Source organism: Kryptolebias marmoratus, linkage group LG12 (assembly GCF_001649575.2).
Source record: "Kryptolebias marmoratus isolate JLee-2015 linkage group LG12, ASM164957v2, whole genome shotgun sequence".
Classification (NCBI taxonomy): Eukaryota; Metazoa; Chordata; class Actinopteri; order Cyprinodontiformes; family Rivulidae; genus Kryptolebias; species Kryptolebias marmoratus.
In genome coordinates, this window is record NC_051441.1 from 16,157,263 (window position 1) to 16,168,316 (window position 11,054).

Here is an 11,054-nt window from a genome sequence, read left to right on the forward strand (position 1 = left end):
CCCACACACACACACACACACACCAACCCCCTCTCCATCGCTCCCTGTGACCACCTCGCCTCAGCTTTTCATCGCTCTCCCTTCATGGTTAATAAGGAGTTTTAGATGTTAATGACATGCTCTCTCAACAAAAAGGGGGGTGGGGCACACACACACACACACACACACACACTAAACACCAGCTGTTGTCTGCTGGCCTCTTATTAAACACAGACCCTCAGAAAGCTTCAGCTGCTTTGGCTCTGTTTTTATTATTTAAATTATTTTTATTCCGATGCAAACGTTACGTGTAATCGAATGCCCAGCTCGCTTGGAAAGGAATGCATATCACCCGCCGCCTTCCAGGCCAGAGGTCGAGACCAAGACCGCCTCGCAGCCTCGTTTGGTCGAACCTCCAGAAACAACGTGACGTGCAACAATCTTGTGCAACATCTCGTGTGTTGTGAGGGACTCTCGGCTACTACCACGTCAGGTTTCAGCTCAGCATCTGTAAAACTGATCGAGTTGTAGCCACTTTGGGGTTTCCTAAGGTCAGTTGGCAGTGGCGGCCATCTTGAATTGGGATGACTCCAAAAGTTAATCAGTTGTAGATGTGCATTCAGTGATTCTGTCCTGAAAGTTTCATTAAAATCCGTTCAGTGGTTCATGAGATATTTTGCTAACAGACAGACATTGTTGACTCCAACAGTCGATGATAAAGTTTTAGGCAATGATCTCATTCAATAAGTAGCACTCGGAGTATGTGCTGTGAATGACTCTCAGCTACTACCAGATCAAATTTTAGATCAATATCTGTAAAACCGTCTGAGTTGTAGCCATTTCTGTATTTGCTAAGGTCAGTTGGCTGTGGTGGCCATCTTGAATTGGGTTGTCTCCAAAAGTTAATCAGTTGTAGATGTGCATTCGGTGATTAAGTACTGAAAGTTTCATTAAAATCCATCCAGTGGTTCATGAGATATTTTGCTAACAGACACACGCACAAAGACATAGGTAAAAACATTGCCGCTTTTGCCTTTGAGCAGTAATTATACCACATATAACACACATAAACCGTGTTCCTGTGCAATAAACTAAAATAAAAACAACACTTTAAAATAGCTCTGATTGATGATTTCAGTTTATTTGATAAATTTGGGGTAAAAACGTGATAAATCTGAGAGATCTGACTGTAAAAAGACATTTTTTTATTATTATTATTGGTTGGTCTCCTGGGGCGAATAATTGATGAACTGAAAATGGGAGTTAGCGTGTGTGTGTGACATGAACATAAACCATCTGCTCTCTCTCACACACACACACACAGCAGGGGGATCCTTAACATCTGGCCCGGCTCAGGAGCTGTGAGCGCTGCGGCCCGTCGGAGGGCCTCACCGCGGGGAGCGCTGCTTTCCTCCCAGTTAATAACTGGAACTGGAACATTTTATGTTCTTCCCTTTCTTTATTCAGTGCCCGCTTCCTTACAGATCTACGTTAAAAGAGAGAACTGTCCCGTCTGAAGGAACCTCCGCACACGTTTGGAGAAAACCTTGGACATTTTTCTCGTCTTGGATCCGTCTAACGACTGGAGGACATTGTTCCTTCTCCTAGTTCCATATACTCTAAATTAATTTTGAATCTTTTCATGTTCAATTGCATCAGGCTGATCGGCTGGAGGGCACCATTCACTGACGGTCTAATTTATGTGACAAATAAACTGTAAAGTGATTCAACTCTGGAGACTTTTTGACAAATTCAGATTGAACTCGTCCAATGTCTCGCCTGCTCTTGTGTGATCTACAAACACAAAGAGTATGTGCTGTGAATGACTCTCAGCTACTACCACGCCAAGTTTTATCTCAATACCTGTAAAATTCACTGACCTACAGCCATATTTGTGTTGGCTATAGTTGGTTAGCTGTGGCAGCCATCTTTAATTAGATTAGGTGTAAAAGTTAATCAGTTGTAGACATACATCCAGTGATTATGTCCTGAAAGTTTGATTAAAATCCGTCCAGTGGTTCTTGAGATATTTTGCTAACAGACAGACTGAACATTGTCGCCCTTTAAAGGCGGGCAACAAAAATGTAACAAAAGGAGTCCGAGTGCTACAGCTAGCTGCTGCTGTTTGAGCAAGCGAGTTACCATAACAGTCTGTGGAAACTGCTGCGTTGATTTAAAGCCGTTAGCTCATCGATCCAGCCAGAACTAAACTCTGTTTCTCCAAACCGAGGTTGTTCAAAGAGCTATCTGCAGCAGGTAAGATATTAGTTGCTCATAATTAATTAATTAATTAATTAACGGTTGAAAGGTTGAAAGAAAATCTGTCCTCCAAGCGGCACACGTTGTGCGTTCTTTGGCCATTACCTGCTGGGTCCCTGTTAGCAAAATATCCCAACAACCACTGGATAAATTTTAAAGAAACGCTCAGGAGTGAATCTCTGGATGTGCATCTTTAAAAGATTAGTCAGTCAGTCAACCTGACTCAAGATGGCCGCCGCAGCCAATGGAAACGGCATCAGTGTTGCAGATATTGAGCTAAACGTCGACGTGGAAGCAGCTGAGTCATCCCCACGCGTCGCCTCATGTTTAACGTCAGGCAGCTGACTCCTTTCGTTTTGTTTTCATGTTTTCTGATGTTCTGAGGCGTCAGGGCTTCCTGTCTGGTTTCCATCTCTGAACTGAACCGTCTCCTGTCCTCGTCACGCCTCGTCTTCAGGCCATCCTAACCTGCTGGGGTTAAACTGAAGCAATCAGCAACATAAACCCTCCTGTTTTACCTCTGAGACGGGCACAGGGACACAGAGACACAGGGACACAGGGACACAGGAACAGAGGGACACAGGGACACAGAGACACAGGGACACAGGGACACAGGAACAGAGGGACACAGGGACACAGAGACACAGGAACAGAGGGACACGGGGACACAGAGACACAGGGACACAGAGACACAGGGACACAGAGACTGGGAGAAGCCTATGTAACAGGTATGTGAAAATGTCCGAGCCAGGAGGGACACAAGCAGCAAATGAAGCACAGCTGCAGCCACATTCCTCTGCAATAGAGACGTGTGAGTGTGACTAACCCACTCCGCTGTGCATTAACGCACAATCAGAGGAGGGGGGGCGTTCACACGCTCTCTCTTAAAGAACTCAGTTATCAGCTCACCATCTGAGGAGCTCATCACTCAGTTTGACGACCTCCTCCTCCTCCTCCTCCTCCCAGGCAGCCTCCTTGTTGTCTGAACGCTGAGTCAGCATCTGTGGTGTTTCCCTGTTTTATTCCCCCCGATCTAACCTCTTCTGCACACTTTGAGCTGTTTCTCTTTTTCTTTTTTAGCCATTTATGCATCAAAACATTCAGCTCATTTAGGAAATGGAGGCTAGGACTTTTGTTTGTTGTAACTTTTATACATTTTTTAGGATATTTTACTTCATTTTAAATGAAATTCCAAATAGAAATACATTTAGATCCTTCAAAATGTTTTGTTTTTAAAAAATCTGCTTCAGCATTGCTCTATTTTTGTCTTCTGATGCTACTTCTAGCTACTTTTAGTTTATACCTATGCTTTTGCTACTTTTAGCTTTAACTAGTCTTTTGATACTTTTAGCTAATCTTTTGCTATGTTCAGCATTAATCTAGCATTTTGCTCCCTTTTGTTCGTAGCTAGCATTTGCTACTTTTAGATTTTAGATACAGCTAAACACGCAGCTGAACACACAGCTGAACACGAAGTTAAACAGGCGGCTAAACATGCAGCTAAACATGCAGCTAAACCTGCAGCTATAGATGCAGCTAAACAGGCATCCAAAGACACAGCTAAACAGGCAGCTAAAACATTTCCCTATCAGCAGACGGGTCTGTTTTCTGCCTCCTCCACAGGACGGAGTCACGCAACAAATACGGTTCATGTCTGCCAACAGGTCCGAACCAACACCAGGGACCAAAAACTGCGCAAGCTGGGCCGTATTTCAGAATCTGACACCTCGTGTGTTTTGGGAATCCTGCGTGTTTTAGCTGCAGTAAACACACCATAAGCCGACGCAGCTGCTGCCCAAACGCTCAGCTCTGGGATGACTGGAGCTCAGAAAGAATGCCCCCATTTTTCTGTATGGAGTGTGGAGGCAGTGTGAGGAGAAACACGATCTCGTCGATCATGGTCGCCATGGTAACCACACACCTGCGTCTGCGGCTCTCCCACTGCAAGCAAGACAGGCGGACGGAGACAGACTAAAAAGTAACCCTGAAACAAAACAGCCACAGTATGGAAACTATAAGGTTGTATGCTAAAAATTATTGAGAAGTGAGCGGCAGGAGGCTCTAAGGGTCACACAGGTGAACTTTTCTGTTCCGGCAGTGTTTCATGTGGGAAATATGAGGGGCTAACAAAACCCTTCACTCACAGTTTCAAAGTCAAAAGAAGATTAGGTGTTTTTGCTCCCTGAGGTTAGGGTTAGGGTCTCGATGTATAATCTGGACTTGTGTTTAGAAAGTTGTGCTCAAACGTGACAGTGGGACATCATCAGATCTCTAAAAGTCATAAAACCTAAACTGTGATTGTGGGGGAAACCGTAAAAGATTTCAAAACCTCAGCTGAGACGTGAAAAGTCCAACTTTCTGAATGAAGCGTCTGCTGTGAACTCCACAGAGGGCTCTTGCAGTTCTTGGCTAACTGTGTCTCTCGTACGATGTGTTCCAGAAGGTTCTTTTGTTGAATTTGCCACGTCCAGGATGGCCGAGGATCCACACCAGCACAGCACGAACTTCAGCTACTTAAAGTCAGACCAATCCTGACCAGGCCGCAGGTTCTCATGTATAACTTGCACCTTCGTTCTCTTCATTCCAAAGCTGCCGGGAGGGGAAATGGACAAATGTGGCGAACAGAAAAACACAAAAGGCCTTCGCGACGCAGGCACGCACAGACGTCCTCTCCTGCAGCCTCTTTGACAGGAAGTGATTTTGTGCACACTGCAAAGGTAAACAGCTTTAGTCCAAATCTAACATTTCACATGGAGAAGAGGAGCTTGGAAGAAAGAGAGGGGGCGAGGGGGGGTGTTTGATTTGGACTGGCTGCCAGAGGGTCTTGTTAATGCACACACACACACACACACACACACACACACACACACACACACAGATGGTGCCTTTTGCCACAGAAACATACCAGCCAGCGTCCTGGAGACGAGGAGACAGAAAATGAATGAAATGCAGAAGCTGATATGAGAGAGAGAGAGACAGAGAGCACACAGTCGGGTGGGGGCAGCAGAGGTAAAGCGCCTTCAGATTAGTCTCCATGCTGACACACATGCCGCCTCTCTGGGTTTGGACGACCCTGGAGCGAGGTCGCAGGAACGGGCCACCGCCGCCGCTGCAACTTGGAGGTCAGGAAACAATGAAAAATCCAACATGAGAATCTGAAGAACTGAATTCCTGCGTCACCAAGCTGCACAGCACAGCACATTCAACGTTACACTTCTGGGTTTTTATGACCTTTGAGTCATTTCTGAGCTCCCCACCACCACGAGAGGCGGGCGACGGGGTGACTGTGCTCATTTGTACGCCTGTTGGTAAAACATCTCATGACCCAGTGTTCGGATTTTAATGAAACTCTCAGGAAACGATCATCAAACGTACCTCTGCGGCCGACAACCTTCTTAAGTGAACCCCATTTAAGATGGCCGCTACAGCAAATCGACCTTACAGTCAGTTATACAGATGTGGAGCTGAAATTTTGATGTGACAGGAAATGAGTTTCTTGCAGTTTTGCATCTGAGCTCACATAACTTAAATTCTATTTCTCGCGATAAGATTGTTTTTAATTTCAGACTCTGTGGGTCTCGACAAGGAATGCTGGAAAACCTGCTGGCCCATTTCTTATCAGCCTATGTTGCATTGTTGTCGGTGCTCCGGGACAAATAAGTGCCATCTTGTAAAAAAATGCAGAAGTCGTGTTAAAAAAAAAACACCCTGGAGGCAGAAATACCAAATCAGCTCAGACGATGTGGTAAAGTGTGCCTCCTGGAGCCAACTTTCAAAGTGCTCTAAAACAGGAACTCTCTCGTGTTGTACAACCATTTGGGGAGCCAAAACAAAACAAAACAAAAAAACAGAAATGGTGTGCTGATGACAGCTAAAAAGCCTCACCAGCCTGTTGCCCAAAAACTTCCTGTCCTCATGGTGACTAACACCCGCAGAGCAAAAAAGAAAAACTTATAAGGCGAGGAGGGAGTCAGAGGCTGAACCACCTGCCAAACGTTGACCTTATATGGTGACCTGTCAAAGAAAAAAGTAGAAAGAGGAAGTCCTCTTTCTGTCAGCAGCAGAACAAGGTATCAGCTTTGTGGTTGCTGGAGCTAATCTTTACCTGTAGGGGGCAGCGGAGAGCAGCTGCTGCAACCGGAAGTGCTGGTTTTTAGTTTTTTTTTATATTTAAAGTGCACAAATTCAGAAAGCCCTCATCAGCATGGGTGTGTGATGGTTTCATGGATTCGTAAAAAGGAAGTGGAAGCTTTGTTTAAAGTGTCCTGCGATGATTTTAAACTTTCACTGACACCTAGATCTGCTCTTCTTCTGACAGAGGAGGAAACTGGAACATCCTCCTCCTCCTCCTCCTCCTCCTCCTCCTCTGCTGCAGTTTCCAGTTACTGAAACACGAGTTAACGAGAAGTGAAATCGCTCAAGCTCTGAATTCCCCCATCATCTCACACACACACACACACACAGAATACAACACAAAGAGTGTCCCGTAGAAGAAATGACCTTCAGTGAAAACACACACACCCTCACACACACACACACACGATTTCCCTGTCCTTAGGGGTGAAACTGATTGCCATGTGACCCACTCGTGCATTCCTCAGATTTCTGTCATGTGACCAACTTAAAGATGTCCTTTTATGGACGCCAGCGTTAACAAACAGGGCGGGGCCTGGCTGCCCCACACCCAGGTCAACAGAGCACAGAATGCACAACCTAACTGTAAACTACTACACGCAGCGAGGCACACTGCTGCCAAGTCAAACAAAACAAAAGAAAACTTCAGAGGGACTAAAAGTGGTTGTGTAATCAGACGTGCCTTCCTCCCTCCGACTCCTGGATGTCACAACAGCTGCTGCAAACGGAAAAAAAAAAAAACGGCGAAGTGTTCATGCTGTTGTTGGACACAAAACCAAAAGTACTCTTGTGGTGTTGTGCAGGAGTTTTCTGTGTGTGTGTGTGTATGTGAGATATCAATCTATTGCTCTCATCTGTCAGCTCCTGTTTAGTAATCATGAGTTTGTGCCAAAGCAGAGAGCTGACATGCCGAGAGTTGTTAGTTCAGTTTAGATTGGAAGGCACGATAAGCTCCCGACAAGAACAAATACCAGAACTACAGATTTGAAGTACTAGTACCTTAAATGTGCCACCTGTTTACCACAGATGTGGCTTAAAACCTTTCTAAAGGTTCCTCCATCGAAGCTCCGCTTTCACCTTTTTTCTTTTGTCATTTTGTCCTTTATTATCATCCTCTCCATTCATGCGTAATAAAAAAAGATGCCCTCACTGCACCGGGACTGTGTACGACTACTGCATGACTCCGAGTGGCTAGCGTGCTGCGCTAAGCTGAAATAATCACTGCCGTGACGGATTAGAGGGCCTCCAGTCCGGCTCACTTGTAAACACAACAAGTGTCTGCCAGTGAGTGGCCAGGTTTCTGAGGCCGTCCAAGCAATAGCTCACGTGTTTATCTTCTGAAGTGGGGCTTTGTGGGAGGCGATGAACATTTATTATCTTACTTGTTGTAGATAGATATTTGAATTAGCTAAGACTGGAGAAATTAGTTCAGATCAGATTGTCGAACTAAAGCGGCTGTGACCAATCCTGGTCCTGGAGGGCCTCTGTCCTGCGTGTTTCAGGTGTTTCTCTGCTTTGACTCACCTGATTTGAATGAATGAGTGAAGAACAGGCTTCTGGAGAACTTGAAGAGCAGAGAAACAACTAAAACCTGCAGGATAGAGGCCCTCCAGGACCAGGATTGGACGCCACTGAGCTAAAGGCTAACGGCTAAGTGGCTTCCTGGTGCCTTAAAACAACTCTGCTCTCTGAGATTTCATATCGCTTCATGCAAACACTGTTACAAACCTTTACACCGTTGTCACTGCTGTTCATTCGTACCTAGACCTCCAAAGCTGAAGCCAGAGCGGGACCAACCATACCTGCGGGGCATTTCCAGTTCAAGCTTCAAACAAATGGAACTTTACCCTTATTAAAATGAGTTTGAATAATTTATGCAAAGTTCTACTAGTTGTAGCACGACCTGCAGGAATATTGCAACACTTCCATGTAAAGGTTTGGATGAACCGCCGTGAGCTTTAGGCTGCAGCAATCCACTTTGGCGTTAGCCTCGCCCAAAACTAGCCGTTAGCTTGTCAATCTGGGCAGAATACAAAGGGCTTTCTACAACAGGTGAGATGCTGATTGTTCTTAACATTTCCATTGACCCTTACGTCTAAAGAACTGCACTACGCCAGAAAGCGGTGGAGTAAAACGAATGAGAGGCTCAGAGAATGGGCTTAACGAGGATGAAAGAATAAAAAGAGCGAGTAGATAATTGTGTCATAAACGATGAGTCTCATAAAGCAAAATGAAAAGACGGACAGGGGTCGGAGGGAAAAGGTGTGGCAGGTTCTTATAAATCTTCTACAGGCTGCACATGTTCCTCTCTGACAGCCGGCTCTCCACTTCCTCCTTACCCCACTTCCTGCCTCTGCTGCAGGCCCTGTGCCCTTATATGGCAGCCGCTGGCAGCCAATCAACACGGCCGTCTCATTCAAACTGTCAGGGCCAGAGATAGGGTGGAAGCTGCGAACAGCCCCTCTGTGCACACACAAAAGCTCACTGCAGGCCTGAAAAATAAAATAAAACAAAACAAAACATCAAAAAACACACAAAGAAAATGGATTCAAAATGTCTGCAGCTCCACGCCGAAGCTGTTCTCTGGCTGCAAATGGAGAAGCAGCCGGAGAGAAGGAGGATGTAGACAGACTTATGATTTGCAATGCTACTAAAATCCCTGTGTAGGCCTTTTTTGTTTACACCTTAATCAGCAGCTGACGCCGGGCAAGCACTGATCAAAGACGAAGACGACGCAGGGAGGATGAAGATAAAGCGGAGTGAACCTTTAAAGGGGGGCACGGCCGGCTGTAAAGTTACATAAAGGATGTTCGAACACAGATAAATGCCAGAGAGTACAGAGCGCGTGTAGGTGGCTGACCTCTGGCTCACTGTGCTTTAGCTGAGGGAAATAATAAGGAAGATCAGGATGTGGGAGAACGACCACAGCCAGTCAGGGAGGCTACTAAGTCCCAAAACGAGCCAATCAGAAGGCCGGAAGCTTGTGCAGAGAGCCAATGGGAGGAGAGAGGCCCTCCCACCACACGGAGACAGATGGTTAAGGGATAGAGGAGCCTCGTGGATCTACCAGCCTGCAGGGGGTCAAATAAGGTGGATGCATGGTTGAACGATGGGTTCAGATCGCTTGAAGTCAGTATCTTACCTGATACAGATAGCTATTTGAACGACCTCAGTTCAGAGGAAGTTTAGTTCTGACCCGAGCAACAAGCTCATGAACTTGTGTGCACGCAGCCAATCTGAAAATCTTTATAGCGGTTCACTCAAACGCTGTTTATTAAACTTTACAACGCCGTTAACTTCCCGTTACTGCGGAAGTAACACGATATCCCTGTTGGAAGTATGACAGCTTTGTAAGTAAACACGTAATGTGAAATTGAAGTAACGGTTTATAAAACAGCGTTTAAAGGAACTGCAGTTTTTGAGATTAATTTGTTTTAGGACAGCAGCAATCGATTTTGTTGGTCAGTCTGGTTGGAACTAAACTCTATTTCTGCGCTTCAAAGCATTAAACTTATGCCTCTAAGTCTGTCAGTCTTCACACATTTCTTTTAAATATTCTGAATCCTAAGCTAGCTGGTTCAGTGTGATGAACTCATCAGTATAAATATCTGTAGCCATACTCGGTAAAATGTCCATTTCTTCAGCTGTGAAGTCAACCACCAGACTTCTTTCCTCGACACCTGACTACAATCTCACACCCTTAAAAGGCACCTCAGCCTCAGATCTGGACCAATGGGAGGCGGGAGCGACACGAGGAAGCGAGCAGCCTGCGCAGGAAGAGGAAGAGAAGAAGAACGCGAGGCGAGGACAGAGGGCCCGGTGTGCCGTTCAGAGCGACAGAAAGGAAGACAGCATCCAGCCACACCGCGAAGCCTCCGGCGCTGTGTGTGGTTTTTCAAAGTACCAAAAAAAACTGGGTTATACACTTTGAGCTTTGATTCCCACTGAACCGCGATAGTCGTACGATTCTGAAAGGGCAGGGCAGCAAAGTTTGTGACAAAAAACTCAAAAAAAACAAAAAAAAAGAGGAAGCACAAAACCAGCAAGTCAACTGAAATGCACACAGTTCCCCCTACAGTGGAGGTCCGTTCTGTAATCTGAACCACCTGTCATCACGGTTTACAAGGATGCAGACTGACACGAGCAACCTGGAAAAACAGAGCCTTAATAAAGCAAGAAAACAAACCAAAAACGCTGTCGAGTCTGCAAAAAACGAACAAACTAACAGGATCTTTCACAAACGGTTAAACCGAGACCAGGCCCCAGACGGCACCAGCTCACCAACAAACTGGAGGATAGACAAACAAAAGGCAAATGAACCGGACAGACCTCACCTGGGCTGAGGGCGAATGGGAACAGGTGAGAGTGGGCGGGGCGAAGGCTGGGGAGCAGAGATTGACGGAGGACACGCACCCTCAAGAAACACATGCAGCAGACACAGAGACCTGCACCAGAGTAACACAAACACAGACCTGAGGAGGAACTCCAGTGGATAAAACACATGAAATGAAGAGACATGCAAGAATTCTCATGTTTTATTTGTGTAAAGAACCATCATGGTTCAGAACACTCTGTTAGGATGGATGCCATGGTGGGGTGTGGTCAGAGAACTGTTTGTTTGGGTGAATAAGACGAGAGGGCGGGGGCGTTGGAGTAAGGAATCCATTTGGGTTGTAAATGGG